Raw genomic sequence first — 15,215 nt, 5'->3', positions numbered from 1 at the left:
AACAAAGCTTTATTAACATGTAAATGGTCTTTAAAAGACCTGTGAAGTACTGGGGAGCGGCTGTGTGTGTGCGCCAGGAAGCTGTCTCAGCCTGGGCTGAGGGCTCACACACACACCGGGTGAGATGACAGAGGGTGAGAGAGGGAGGGAGAGGGAGGGAGGGAGACAGAGGTTGACAGAGGGAGGGAGACAGAGGGAAAGGGTGGGAGACAGAGGGAGGGAGAGGAAGGGAGACAGTGAGAGAGGTAGAGAGGGAGGCAGAGAGGGAGACAGAGGGAGGGAGACTAGGAGGGAAAGAGAGAGAGAGAGAGAGAGAGAGAGAGAGAGAGAGAGAGAGAGAGAGAGAGAGATGTGTATGCCGGGTCTGGTGGCTCAGTGGACGAAGGCGTCTGCTGCAGGGACCTGTGTTCAACCTTTTTGCTTTAGCCCCGCCGCCTCCCCCTCTGATCCCGCCCCCACCGGTTCAGCCCACGGCCACAAACCAAACTGTAAATTTGGCACTGAGAGAAAGTTTGTGAGTACCCATGTTCTAGAACAACTGTGGGGTTACAAACATAGGCAATACACCAACAGGGTAGACAATGGGCAAGATAAATTGGGTCAGTTACTCACGTGGCTAGCTAATCCTCATAGTCAACACATGTCCATCCTATCCATAGTGAATCAGATTGGCCAGAAGGTGTACACATTGGACGCAGTCTTTTGTCCTTATTATTAGGTGTGGGCATGACATACTCTGCTTTTAGAGTTTGTGGAGTTTTTCCCACTCCACGCTCCACGTAGTGCTCCCAGGTCTGAAAAACTCCATGGAGCAGAGCAGAGATTTTTCCTCACGTGCCACTGTTAAGTTGGCGAGCACGAGTGAGGAAAATCTTACTCCAAACCTCCTCCTGACAAGATTTTCAATGCTGACGGTCATGGATGGCCACTACTGCATGCATTTAGAAACATTCAGCTCACGTAGAAGAAGCTGCTACTTGAGCAGAACATTTACTGGAGCAGCAGAAATAAGTGTCACTCTCTTGCACTGTTCCAGTGAGGGACAAACATCTGGTGGTAAAATTGAGTGCGAACGGCTCGTCATGATGCACTGTGCCACTTACAGAACTCGACGTAGCGCATCGGAGATTTTTAGTCACTTCACAGAGTTCTGCATAGCGAAACTTCGCAAACTTCACCCCGGCCTACTTATTGCAAAGACCTTTATTTCACTAGACCCGGTGCTACTCAACAAGAACTGCATTTATACATCATCGCTGCCAAAACCAACCAACAAGTGTTGGGCCCAAGAACAGGCGGTCATAAACACTACAAAAGCGCTAGCATGGGGGAAGTTGTTGGGCACGATAATCAACATGGGTCTCAGTTGGGATTTCTCACCTGGATGAAACTGCTGTATACCTCCCTGACCACCCGAGCTAAGATTGAGCAGTTCATCTCTGACTCTGCTATGTAGACCAAGGCACCCAATAGGGGTGTCCCCTTTCCCTGGTATTGTGCTCTAACAGGGTGGTTCATCCTAAGGTTTTTTTTTATTACTTTTGAATAAATGTTAACCTCATATCACCAGAAAGCGTCTGCAATACTTCGAAGTCCACCTTGCAGCCACTGCATTTGCCCAGGACTAGATATCATACCAGACCATCACCTTTGTCAGTGCCTTGGTATAATCATTGGAAGGAATAGGCGATACCCAAGGATCTGCTCCAAATCAATAAGTCTGAACATATGTCTGGGAAAATGCCATTTTAGGCACCCTGATCAAATCATACAATCTTTAATGGCCGCCTTAACCCAATGTTCCACTCTCGGGGTGGAGGGTCCCTCCATATCATGGAGATTTCTCTTCTAGCAGTTAAGATCAGATAAAAGAGCAGCCCTCTATGTGACTGCCTCAGTAACTTACGAACTTTATCATCACCTCCGAAGAGAACAAGCACTATATTCAAATTGATCTCTTCACCAAATATACTTTTTAAAGTGAGTTCAATTCCTCCCCAGTAATCCCTCAGCTAGGGCATTCAAAAAAATATGAAGATCCTTGACTTCTATACAGCTGCAGCTTACACATCTTGGGGGGAGGATGAGATACAAACTGTGGATTTTTGTCTGGAGTCCAGTACAGATGATTAATAGTAAAAAAGTGATTCCTCTTCAGGTTGGCTGGTTTAAAAAGATTGTAGAGAAGCCTCAGTGAGTGATACAAAATTGTTTTGATATCACACTCATGTAGAGATCCACTCCAGACTGAGTGGGGAGGTGCTAGCTTCTTTTCCTCTGCCTCCAAGCACTTCCCGTACCACTTTGCAACGTCCCTATCCTTAAGGCTTATGTGTTGGAGAGAGAGCTTCAGCTCCCAGTCACCCCAAATTTCCTTTTTTGCGCGCCTCAAACAAAGAAGAGAGTTCAATAAACTTAAACCTAGAGAGATCATTTCTGATCTTTCCTTTTAAAAGTTCCCATGGATACACACCCTCTGATGTCATCAAGTCTATCCATGCTGTAATGCCCAGCCTACTGAGTGGTGTATTTAGGCTATCCTTTAAACATTACGGGGTCCTGGGGAATCCCAAAATAGGCCTAAGTCGCCGCGGACATGAGCCATTTTGCCCGGCAGCAACTCTGGATTACTCGATTGAGAGTATCAAGGGATCGGCTAAATCATAGCACACGGAATCTCCACCGATCCTACAAACTCTGGATTACTCGATTGAGAGTATCAAGGCTTGCATAATATAATTGCAATACCAAAACTCAGGCAAATGTAACCTCAATCCTTTATTGTTTTGGGATCGAAACGCCGTCGACTGTTTATGTAGTTGCACACCAGTGTTTCCATTGTGTCACTAAATTGTGTTTACTGCATGGGGACAGCTCGGCTATTCACAAACCCTTTAAGTAAGCGTCCCCCCGCTTGAAAATTGCTTGACTTACCTTCTTTTTACCTTTCTTGATTTCTTTCCTTTGTTCTATATAATATATGTATTGGATACAGGACTGTATCCCACTGTAAATATTGTTCACCGTATCCCCTTTTGATCTTCTTACATTGATTAAATCAGTATCCGGCTGGGTACTTTTTGGCTTATTGTACACATTGTTGTCTATATTTCATTAACTGCTTGTTTAGAATCCAATTAAGTTAAGGACCGCTGTTGCCTTATAATATAAGTCAGAGTAATAACACAAGTCCCGTTGTGTAGTTCCTGTAGAAAGTATACAGGATCTGCGTGCTTAGACAACATACACTGTAGGATTGGTGTCAGACGAACTCTGAGCACCCCCACCGGGTATGTTAGCCTTTTGTACCACTAGGATCTAGTCATATCAAGGAGAGAATAGTTCTTCAACCATCGAACATGACAACTCTGATCTCTCAGGACAATGAAAAAAATATACTACCTTTTGCTCAGTCACTCGTGCTTACTTAGTTTGTCTCAGATAGATACACTCAATAAAACAGGCTGGGTGTTTCCAGTAAGCATTTATTGAACAGTTGTTATTCTGGTGTAAAATAGATGTGCTGCAACAACCATTAGATAGTATAAGATAAATAAAATTAACAGTACCTTAATGGTAAAAGGACAGTATAGTTCTACCATCTTACTATAATCATGAATGCAGTCAAGTATATAAAACACATGATAACAGATGCACACTCCAACAATGCCTTCCCTAACTAGATGTACCTACATGTACCTAGCATGGGTGTAGGTGTTAAGCAAAGAATCCCTCCAGGATTCAGTCAACCCCATTACCTGAAGTGAGAGACTATAGGACCCTGTCCTGGTCTCGAGTTGGACACTCCCCGAGGTATGTTTAGACCACTGCGATCTGGAGCATCTGGGTACAGGAACCTCAGCATCTCTGGTCAGTGTGTCAGCCAGGAAGTCTCGGTCTCCTCTGCCTATATTAGCATATGTGATGTATATATATATATATATATATATACCCATAAGTCTCCCCATGGGTCCTACCTTTCTGTATTACTGTGTTGTCCTTTGGGCATGAACTTTATACATAGATTTTATACAGGCGATGGCAGTCCTGCTGTGCTTCCAAGAATCCTGATGCATAATGTATGTGATTTCAAACTTTGGAAAACCCGCAAATAGACTGTCCATTTCTCTTGCAACCCTTTGCAGATTAAGCTGCATTATTTTTTTTTATCGATCTCATCCACTATTTGAATACCCATGTATTTAAAATTAGGACTCACTTTCCCATTCCAATCCTTAACATTCCAGCACATTACCTCAGCTTTCGAGGTATTGACTGAATATCCAGAGAGCAAACCAAATCCTGCCAATAGATGTTCCACGCTCGGGATAGAGATAGCAGGATCAGCCGTGTATAATAATAGATCATTGGCATAGAGCATCACCTTACTGCTATAGGACAGGGAGCTAAAAGGAATTACGAAAGCGTCAGATCTCAACAGTTGGAACAATGGCTCAATATATATATATCAAATAAAAACGGTGAAAGGGGACAACCCTCCTGTGTCCCTCTTAATATACTAAAACTGGGGGTCAGAATGCTGTTTAATAGGATCCTAGCCGACACACCCTCATAGATCTTTTTAAGTGTATATAAGAGGGTGGGTCCAAAACCTATTACTCTCATCACCTCCCACAAGCACTCCCAACACACTCTATTGATCGCTTTAGCAGCGTCCAAGGCAACCACGGCCAAGGGGGCAGAGTGTTTGATGGCCAGATCTATCATGCCAATAAGCTGTTAAGTCTGCTCCTGTATGTACCGCTTCAGAGAAAGTACCCTTCTGGTCAAAAAGTATTTGCTGTGGAGCAAACGTTGCCAATCTCCCTGCTAAAATACTCATTAACATCTTATATTCTGCTTTCAGTAGGGAGATTGGCCTATAAGAAGCAGCCCTAGTAGGGTCTTTGGTGGGTTTCAGAATAAGTAAAATTGTTGCCTATTTCCAGGATCTAGGAAATTCTCCACCCTGTCGTTAGATCGAATTAAACAGAGTTTCCAGAATTGGTACCAACTCCTCAATTAAACGATTATATACTTTATTGGGGAGTGTGTCAGTGACTGCTGCTTTACCATTCCTGCTTTTACTAAGACTTAGATGGATCTACTCCTTTGTTATGGGAGTGTTAAGTATCTCATGGCAGTTTGTTGTTAGGCTACGTAGTTGTATCCTACTCAACCAGGCCTTAAGAGCTTCCGGGCTAGGACCGACCTCTTCCTTATAAAGTGTGGAGAAGAGAGAGACTAAGCAAGCTTGCATATCCTCCATTTTGTTGGAAACATCTCCATTATCCTTCACAACTTGTTGGCTGATGTGATTTCTAGACCAATCTATCCCAGCCTTCCAAGACAACAATGCACCACCTTTTTCCCCATATTCAGATTTCTGCATAGATAAGACATGCCATTGCGCTCTATACTTTTTATCCAGCTTAACCCTCTTCCAATTATCTCTGTACCCATACCATTACATCGGCAGGCCCTGAGTGTGCCCGAGAGAGATCAGCCTCTTATAATCCCACTTTATCCTCCATATTTTTTAGGCTTAAACATTTAGCTTTATTTTTATAGTAGGAGACATTATGAAGTAACCCCCAATGAATGCCTTAAAAGAGTCTTTCTTTATTTCTTTATTTTGGTAAAGACAACCATAAAAGAATACAGTACAATGTTTATACATTCATCATAAAAATAAAATAGGGTACCGATAGAGATTGGAGCTTGGAACAAACATACATAAGATATCTGCTCAGTTAGGGGTTAACTTTCTGGGGCACATAATTTGTTGGAGTGGAAAGTCTTACAGACACAATGTAAGTTCATCGGTCGAGGTAGTACATATTAAAAAAAAAAAAAAAGTGCAATGAATAAATCTAAAAAGACTTAAGAGATACCAGGAACTAGTATATAAAAAATGGTACGGTAAATAAGTATCCAGATCATAGCAGTCTGTAAACATTATACAAGGAGGAGTTAAAACTTAAATATATAAAAATAACTTTAGTGCACGACCATTTTTACTTGACCTATTACAAATCAGTGAGTTGAATTTAAAACCAATTCATATCTTATTTTACAATCCTATTACATTTTTAGTCCATATCTTTTCCTGACTATTGCCACAGCAAGGAAGAAACGAATCAGACATAGGGCCTCATTATGATGGAGGATTTTCCGCATTCTCCGGGCCGGCGGAAGCCACCGCCGGCCCGGAGGATGCGGAAAATCCTCTGCGGACCCACCAAAGACCCACCGCCACATTAGGATGGCTGGTGGGTCCTGATTTCCGTCCGCTGCTTTTCCGCCGCGGTTGGCTTACAACCGCGGCGGAAAAGCACTAATATGGTGGCGGTGTCTCTCAGACACCGTCAGCCAGATTAGGATGGGCTCAGAAACATGCTTTTCTGCGGCGGCTTTTCCGCCGTGGAAAAGCATGTGTAACTTCACTGCGGGGGCCCGTTGCGGGCCCTCTAGGTGAAGGGGGGTGCACATGGGGGGTACCTATGGTACCCCCCTGCATTTGTATGCAGAAAGCAGCAGGCACCGCGCGGTGCCTGCCACTTTCTACATACAAATGCAAAGCGTGCATTTTTAACATTGCTGCGGGTGCACCCGCCGCAATGTTAAAAATAGAGGATGTGACCGCCAGGGTGGCGGTCACATCCTAATTGCACTGGAGGGACCCCCGCATGCCATGCGGAGGTTCCCGCCTACTCTATGGTGGCGGACGGACTCAGGTCCGTCCGCCATCATAATGTGCCCCTAAATACTATGGACTGTGATGTCTCGCCCTTGAACACTCTTTCCCCATCTTTAATTTTTCAAAAGCATAAAAGAAGGCAAATGGGTTTGATCCACTTTTTCCTAGCTTGCAAATAAGCAGGACAAAGAAATAAAACATGGGCCTCATCTTCCCTAGCGCCTATATCACACAATTCGCACATGTCAGGATTGGTATTTACTATTGGCCCCTTGTCACACACCCACTTAGATGTTCTAGATTTAATTTGTAGAATGCCATAACGATACTTTAGGTACAATGATTTTGCCATTGCAGGCAGTATTTCGTCCATGAAACATTCAAATTTACTTTCAGTTTTAACAACAAAATATGTAAGGGTCAGTTTTCCAATATTAGGGTTTTGTAATATACGACTGTGGATATATTCCCAATACCTTGCCTTCAACAGTTTTTTTAGAAAGGTTAGTAAGGGAATCAGGATCTGTCCAAAAGTTGTATAGGCCCAATTTTAAAAAACAATTTTTAATGTGCACTAGCCATACCAACCGGGTAACGTTCTTTATTTGCATTATTTCCTTTAGTGCTTCTCTATAGTCCACTAACTCATCAGTAGACCACAGGCAGACACAATACAACAATGGACGTAGAGAGGCGTGATCATCCGAACAACGTATATTCAAATCCCAGAATAAAGGAATTAAGGGAGTATAACCTGGAACAGCTAGAAGTTGTCTGAAAAAACGGTTTTCTTGTACAGAAAAGGCATCTCTGCCTACATGGCCCCACAATTCTGCCCCGTACAAAGCAGCCGATTGAACGTTGTACTTAAATAGCTCAATTGCTGGTGAGACTGCTCTAACAAAGCTATTCTTATACTTCCTAATTATGGGGGCTTGAATTTGTGTTAGTAGTAGCCTTGATTTTTCAATTTGTGGCTTCCAGTTCATTTTAGTGTCAAGGGTGATACCCAAATATTTAAAATTTTGGACGTGTTCAATCTTTTCATTATTTACATTAAAAGCTTTATTAAAACCTTTGTGAGGACTGATCGCCATAACCTTAGTTTTAGAAGAATTAATTTCAAGGCTTTTATCCGTACAATAAGACTGAAATTTGTTCAACAACTTTTGTAGGCCTTTAGGGGTCTGTGAAATTAAAATCGTGTCATCCGCAAATAATAGTGCCGGAACGGCTTGACCACACAGCTTGGGAGAGTCATGCTCGCAGCCCAAGAGGGTGTCTGGGATGTCATTTACATATAGAGAGAAGAGGGTTGGCACCAAAACGCAACCTTGCCTAACACCTCTCTTTATATCTATTCTCTGTTAACTCTTCTTTGGGTCCCCACCTCATTCTTGCATAGTTTCCCTCGTGCAGCCTGATCAGTTGGTAGAGGATGTCAGAGTCCCATACCACATCTAGGGTAATAGATCCAATATTGTCCATAAAGTAGGCTACAAATGCCTGCTTAAGTGCCTCTACTATCTCTGAATCTGTAAGAATGTCCTTCTTTAAAGTCAATCTTGGTCTGGGAGGCCGGCTATGACCTATAAGGTAAACACTAATCGAAACATGGTCCGAAATATAACCATGGAGAATGGTGATAGTAGTTATAGTTTCTATGATAGAGCTGTCTGTGAAAAGGTAATCTAACCTTGAGAAATGCCTGTGCTTACTACTGTGAAATGTAAAGCCTTGACTGTCTTCCCTCTTAACCCTCGATACGTCTAATTGGGCCATTTCATACATCATGTTGTTTAATGTCTGACGTACATGAGGAGCATTATCATGATGACTCCTATTAGACCTATCAAGTAGAGGTTCAAGTAAGACATTGAAATCCCCCCCATTTATTATAAGGGATGTGACTTTCATTAAGTTCCTTTGAAGGTTAGAGAGGTGGGAAGGATCGTCAATGTTAAGGCCATTAGAAAACTGCGCAAACCAACTCTGTCCCTCCAAAGTCTAAGATAGCAATTAACCAACTCCCTGTTTTATCCAATTTGTAGAATTTAATAATGCAACTTGCCCCCTTCTAATTAAAATAGTAACAACCTTTCTGTGTGCCGTCTTTTCTGAGACTAGAAAATGCTCTATCCAGAGTATCCTGAGAACGTTGCTTGACTCTCAAGGGTGTCTAGGTGGGTTTCCTGAATTAGGCATATGTGCGATTTACTTTGTTCAAGATATTTCATGACCTGTCTCCACCTGCGCTTACACCTAAGGCCATTAACATTCCATGAGAGAAATACTAACTCATTGACTCCTCTTGTCATAAAGATTTGAACTGAGTACTGTCAAAAACGAATACCATGGTGCAGCAAAAAACTTTCTGATACGATAGATGACTTTTTTTTTCTTTTTAATTTTCTCCCACTGCTCCTCAACAATTGCCCACCCCCTTTTCCATCCCCCCACCCAGCCATTGTGTCCTGTCTCCCCTTCCAACTGGGAACCCTACTAATTTAGGCACAAAGCCTAGTGGTCTACAATCCTCGTTATGCAGAAAAAACACAGTATAGTGGGCCTACTTTCTCCCTCCTACATTCCTACCCCTTCTTGATTTCTGCAATCAGATTGTCTACATCCTCTACTGAGCACTGTAGGTACATGTGATTATCACACATTGCTTATTGAAAAAGAGTAGGACCCAGCAGAAAAATACCCTTCCTTTAGTGTTGTAGACAGGATCGCCTCCTTAGTAGTATAGGTAAGAAAATTAATTAAAATTCTCCTCTGCTTCTGCCTCGCAGCGTTCCTCCTAATAGGGTCCCAATTTACCCTCTGAATCTCTGAGGAGAGATCAATATCCAGCTGATTCTTTAGAGCTGTGTCCAGCAGCAATGAGATCACAAAGGCCTTGATGTCCGATCCTTCTAATGCTTCAGGAATGTTAAGATGTCTAAGATTGTTCCTTCTTGAGTGGTTCTCGAGGCATTTTAGATCATCCTTCTTCTCCTTTTTCTGCCGGACTAACCGGCTCATCTCTGCAGAGGTCGTATCTAATGCCTGCTTTGTTTTAGGGATTTCCTGCTCCAGAATATCAGTTCTTGTGGATACGTCTTCCAATTTCTGGGCTAGGGCTGCACAGGAAGCCTAAATCGGAACCTGATTTGTTTCGGTGACCATGAACCTGCTCTTTATTTCCTCCTTAAGGGCCAAAAGAATATCGGCCAAAGTCTCTGGAGCCGTCTGAGATAAATGACTGATACCTGGCTCTGACTGTGGAGGCGTCTCCTGCTCATTCTGGTTGTCCTAATCCCATGTCTCCAGAGCGATGAACTTATTTGCTGTCAATTCAGGGGCTGAATGATCACTCTAGGGCTTTTCCCGTCGACTAGGCTCGAAGACTGGGAGGCTGAGGACAGGGGAGACTTACATTGCCTCTTGGGTTAAACTTATGCTCTGCTTCTTCCTAGTAGAGTTATGGTTGCTGAGCGTGACTTCCTGAACAGAGACAGAGGCCGGTGATGCAAGGACCTTATGAAAGGAAATTAAAGAGGGAGTTACTTTAACTTTTGAATGGGTAACCTTCTTTCCCCTGCCCCTGGTCCTGGAACTTTTAACAGCTGCAATGATCGCTGTCCTCTCCCATTTACCCCCCAGTCCTTTCCTCTTCTTGGGACGTTCAGGTGATTTGAACTGGCCCTTAGTCGTATGGCTTAAATCAGTCACGAGTGAGACGGTGTTAAAACGGATAATCAGTGATGTCATTTGAGATGTCATCAGTGATGTCATCAGTGATGCCACTGACCATATCATGAATGATGTAATATGTGACATCATCACCAGTGGATTGCGGGCGCGAGAGTTACAGTTAGTACAACTAACTAAAACAGAGGGATTTCAATGGATTTGTATGAGTGAAATGTCCAGCTAAATATAACACCCAAAAAAACTATGTTTTTTTCAGTGAATTTCCAAGGTTTTTTAAATGATAATTCCTAACTATAACCTGCTTGAAACCTATGGTTTTTTCAGTGAATTTCAAAGGTTTTTTAAATGATAATTTCTAACTATAACCTGCATGAAACCTATGTTTTTTTCAGTGAATTTCAAAGGTTTTTTAAATGGCAATTCCTACTTATGATGTTGACCACTTCCCCATATTTTCAACAAGAAATCACATCTGCAATGCTACCTAAAAAATCAGGCAATAGTTCCACTTACCACTAACAAATTGACATCAACATTTAACTACTGTAAGAACGTTGAATATGTACTGAGTGAATTACATCCAACTTACACCCATGTATAAAGAGCAATATGTGATAGAGGTTCTAATTACACACGTCCAACACCCCACAAAATCACAATACCCAGCGCCATGACCACCACAACCACCACCACGGACCCCTCCCCTCTGCTACCTCAGAGGCAACGCCAAACAGGACAACGGACCTTTCCAAAATAATATATCCCCTCAACAGTATACTAGCTCAATCTACAGAGATGTGGCAACCAAGTATGTATAAGGTAAAGATCTCAAACATCAACAATAATGTACACAACACTAAGACTACCGGTGAAATACTATACACAATTCACTATAGAAATCAAAAACTTTTGAGTGTGTAGAGATACCATTGATATGTGTAGTGTACTGAATAGTGGACACAACCATATTATCTCAGAAACTGGGGAATATTTCGGTCATGTAGCTGTGTTCACCCCCCCTTTGAAACAGAAACAGAGCGGGCTAGTCCAAAGTAAACAACGTCAACGTAAGACTATAAATAATTAGGCTATGCCTTGGGAGTGGTTCTCTTCTGCAAAGAGAAGAGACTGCACAGCAGTAAAGGGCCGCACCCTGCCACGTGGCTGCCGCCATCACCGCGTGCCTCTTCGATACAGGCCCATTGTGAACTCAGCGCCACAGCACCGCAGACTTATGTCTGTATCGACTAGTGCTTTCCATCGACACTGCGGACAGCAGGGTTTACATCTTGAATTCAACTTTGGATCTAAATTTGTCATCGGTATCTGTGCTGACTGAGTATTGCCTTAAATCTACTCTGCGGTCAGTAGAAGTGACAACTTGATATCAGTTGCGCATCAGCACTACAAAAAACATTGAATTCAGTCTCCATTTATTTAAACCAGAGACAATTGTGCTATGTCCTCAGATTTTGTTAAAGTTTGAACAAAAGGAAATTCAGCATTCATTTATTTAATGCAGAGACAATTATGGACAGCATTCAAGTTAGCCCTGATTTATGTAAGGCAGAGTCAATTTTATTAATGGATGCCACAAAAATCGTTCATCAATGTCTGTACTAAGTACTACCTTCAAGTGTACACTGTGATCAACAGTTCACAACTTGATACCAGAATCCGAGAAGCACTACAGACAACATTGAATTCATTCTTGATTTATTTAAGGCAGAGACAATTCTACTGTGTCGTCAGAGTTTGTTAACGTATGTCACAAAAAAACATTTTTCGAAGTTTCTGTGGACTACTGCCATAAATGTACTCTGCGGACAGCAGGGTTCAAAACTTGAATTCAGCTTTCCATCTACATTACAGACAGTAGGGAATTCAGCCTTGATTTATCTAAAGCAGAGACAATTCTACTGTATATGTTCAGATTTTTTTTACATTAATCACAAAAATCATTAGTCGATATCTGTGCTAACAATTGCCTTTGATCTACATTGTGAGGGCTCATGATTCAGGTGGAATGGCGATTGCACATGACGCATTCCAATAGCCAGGAGACATTGTACCAGTGCGACTCACCCGGACCACAAATCATCGCAGGGTGCACACACGCTGAGTTCTTCAGGTACCACTAACTCACTGCACCACAAGTCATCTCCCCGTGGCCTTATTAAGACATAATTCACTAGCCAAAAAACATTGCTCCCAGTGCGGCCTGCCCGGGCTACGCATCATCGCAGGTTACGTACACACGTGCCAAAGGTACCAGTAACTCACTGCACCCTAATTCATCGCCACGTGGCCGTGTTCAAGCAAAATTCAATACAGAAAAGACATTGGTCTGAATGCAGCCCCCCCTTTTACAACTCATTATTGCAGGGTATGCACTAGCTCAGCACCAAAAATACTACTAACTCAGTGTACCATAAATCATCGCCACGTGACCGTATTGAGTAAGATGTCTTATTTGGAAGAAAATATATCATAGTTTTTGGAGAACTACTGCAACTTACTCCCGTGAAAGGACAACCAATATTTATTCGAAAACTTGATTTGAAAGACTTTGCTACCAGTGCGTCCTGCTCAGAGCATGCATCATTGCAGGCTTCACAGAAGTTTGTTGCTTCAGGTACCACTAACTCTTTGCACCACTGATCATCGCTGCCTGCACATACACAAAATTACCAATACTGTACAGCTCTAATCAATGCCACATAGTCGTGGGCTCTTGCTAACCGCTGCCTCCTTCCTACACTGCGGTCATCACAGCTCACAATTAATTACACTGTTGATTTATTACCTGCAGACTACCGTACCAAACTAAGTATATCATTTTTCAAGACCTATACAATATCCCTTTACTATGCTTCCTTTAACAACTTTTTTTATACCACTTATACATTTACTTGAATAATAAATTTCACACTCCAAAGGTACACTTAATGATAGTCTACACTGGACCGCCACCCCCCGTGTCTATAAAATAAATGGTTGGGGGACTCCCAGGCCCCACTCCCCTGCAAAGTTAGTGGTTCGGAGGCCCTCAATGACCCCCCAAGCCCCGGTGACCACCACCCCGGGTCTTTTTGTATAGTGGGGGGGTTGCGTGGCCCCCCTCCTGGAGCCCTCAAGGGCCCTGGGGACCGCGGAGAGGGCAGGAGTCTTGCAGCTCCTGACCTCCTGTAGCAAACTTGGTTTGAAACTTCAAAGAGAGAGCAGGGAAACATTCTCTGTCTTTCAAAATCCAAACCATATTGCTTTTCCACACGGGGAGCTGAATGTTAGGGGGGATCCGCCGGGGCCGTGGGGGCCTTGGGGCTCCCCCCACGGTCCCCAATGTTTTTTTATAAAGCCCAGGGGATAGGGTCCCCTGGGATATTAGAAATTAGTGATAGGGGCAATTTTCTTTTTTACGGTAAAATTAGGAGTTTGGCGCTCAGTGCAGCCCCCTTGTGTGCACTCGTTGAATACACGACTCATAAGGTGTAGGGTGCGCAACTCCAACATGTTTGGTGCACGACTGCTAAGCGTTCGGTGCACAACTCTGATGCGTTGGGTGCGCGACTCCAAGCAAAAAATCTAAAACACTTTTTAAATATACATCAATCTTTTGTGTTTAGTTCTTAGGTGGCTCTAAAAAGAGCCCTTGTGTTTATTGAGATATTTTGGTACCTACAAGTAAGTACCCATGCAAAGTCTAAAGTTCAAGAGGAAGACTCTGTTAGCCTCATCTGTAAAATGTCCACCTTCTCTCCTATAGATGCCATACATTTTGAAACACAGATTGTTGTGGTAAATGGACCCCATTCTATAATCTCAGAGAAAAGTAGAAACAGATTTATTGACATGTTTCCTAGCTTTCTCAAATTGTGGACAAAATTGATTGGACTAGTTCCATATCTGCCTTTGGCATATGTTAGCACAGACAAAGGCAGTTTGGGGGAAAAGTGACATAAATTCTGTAAAGGTTCTGCACTTATCAATTCACCATACACCACAAATGCTTTCTTTCAGTCAATTATCTACTAAACATACATTCATGTAAACTTTCACACATTAGCATACAAGTTTAGCTCTTTTTTTAACGAAGAGTAGGAAGTACTGAAAAAAACTTTTTTTTATTTTGTAGTTTTGTACTTTTTTTGTTTTTTGAACAATTTTTTGATTTTTTTAAAATGAAAAAAAACGCAACGGAATGAACAAAACAATGAACTTTAGGGCAAAAAATTAAAGTCTAACAATGATGGTTCTCCAGAGCCCTGCAAACCAAATCAACAGATTGTTCCCCAAATCAAAGCAATCTATTGCATTTGATGCAATGAATTTTGGAATTAGCCACTTGGGGCCGAATGTCCAAACCAGATGTTGAAGTTGACGCCCCAGAAGTAGTTGCAGTACAGGATTCGGTTCTGTGCGGCACGTAGATCGCTAAGGACTCGTGCCGGCCACCGGCGATCTGCACTCGGCCGCCTGGTGCTTCCTTGCCGTGCCCCCATGCAGGCTTGAAATTAAATCTGATGACCACTTTTGGTCTCTTCAAACCACGCTCTACCCCAGTACGCCCCAAGTCAGACAACCAAGTCCTGATGACGATCCTGACTTACGTGGATCGAAACGTCGTCGACTTTACAGCTCATTAACAGGCGTACTCTTCTAATGTGGTTCAAACAATGAAATAAATCTTTTTAATCTGTGATATCACTCTGTCACACGATTTGAGCCACCCACTGTAGATTATTTGCACCTTATTCACAGTGCGCCGTCCATGCTGTTCACCATTGCACTTGCGTCGCCACCTTCACCACAGTCA

The sequence above is a fragment of the Lissotriton helveticus genome, chromosome 2_1, assembly GCF_964261635.1.
Source record: "Lissotriton helveticus chromosome 2_1, aLisHel1.1, whole genome shotgun sequence".
NCBI lineage: Eukaryota > Metazoa > Chordata > Amphibia > Caudata > Salamandridae > Lissotriton > Lissotriton helveticus.
This window is presented reverse-complemented; position numbering follows the sequence as displayed.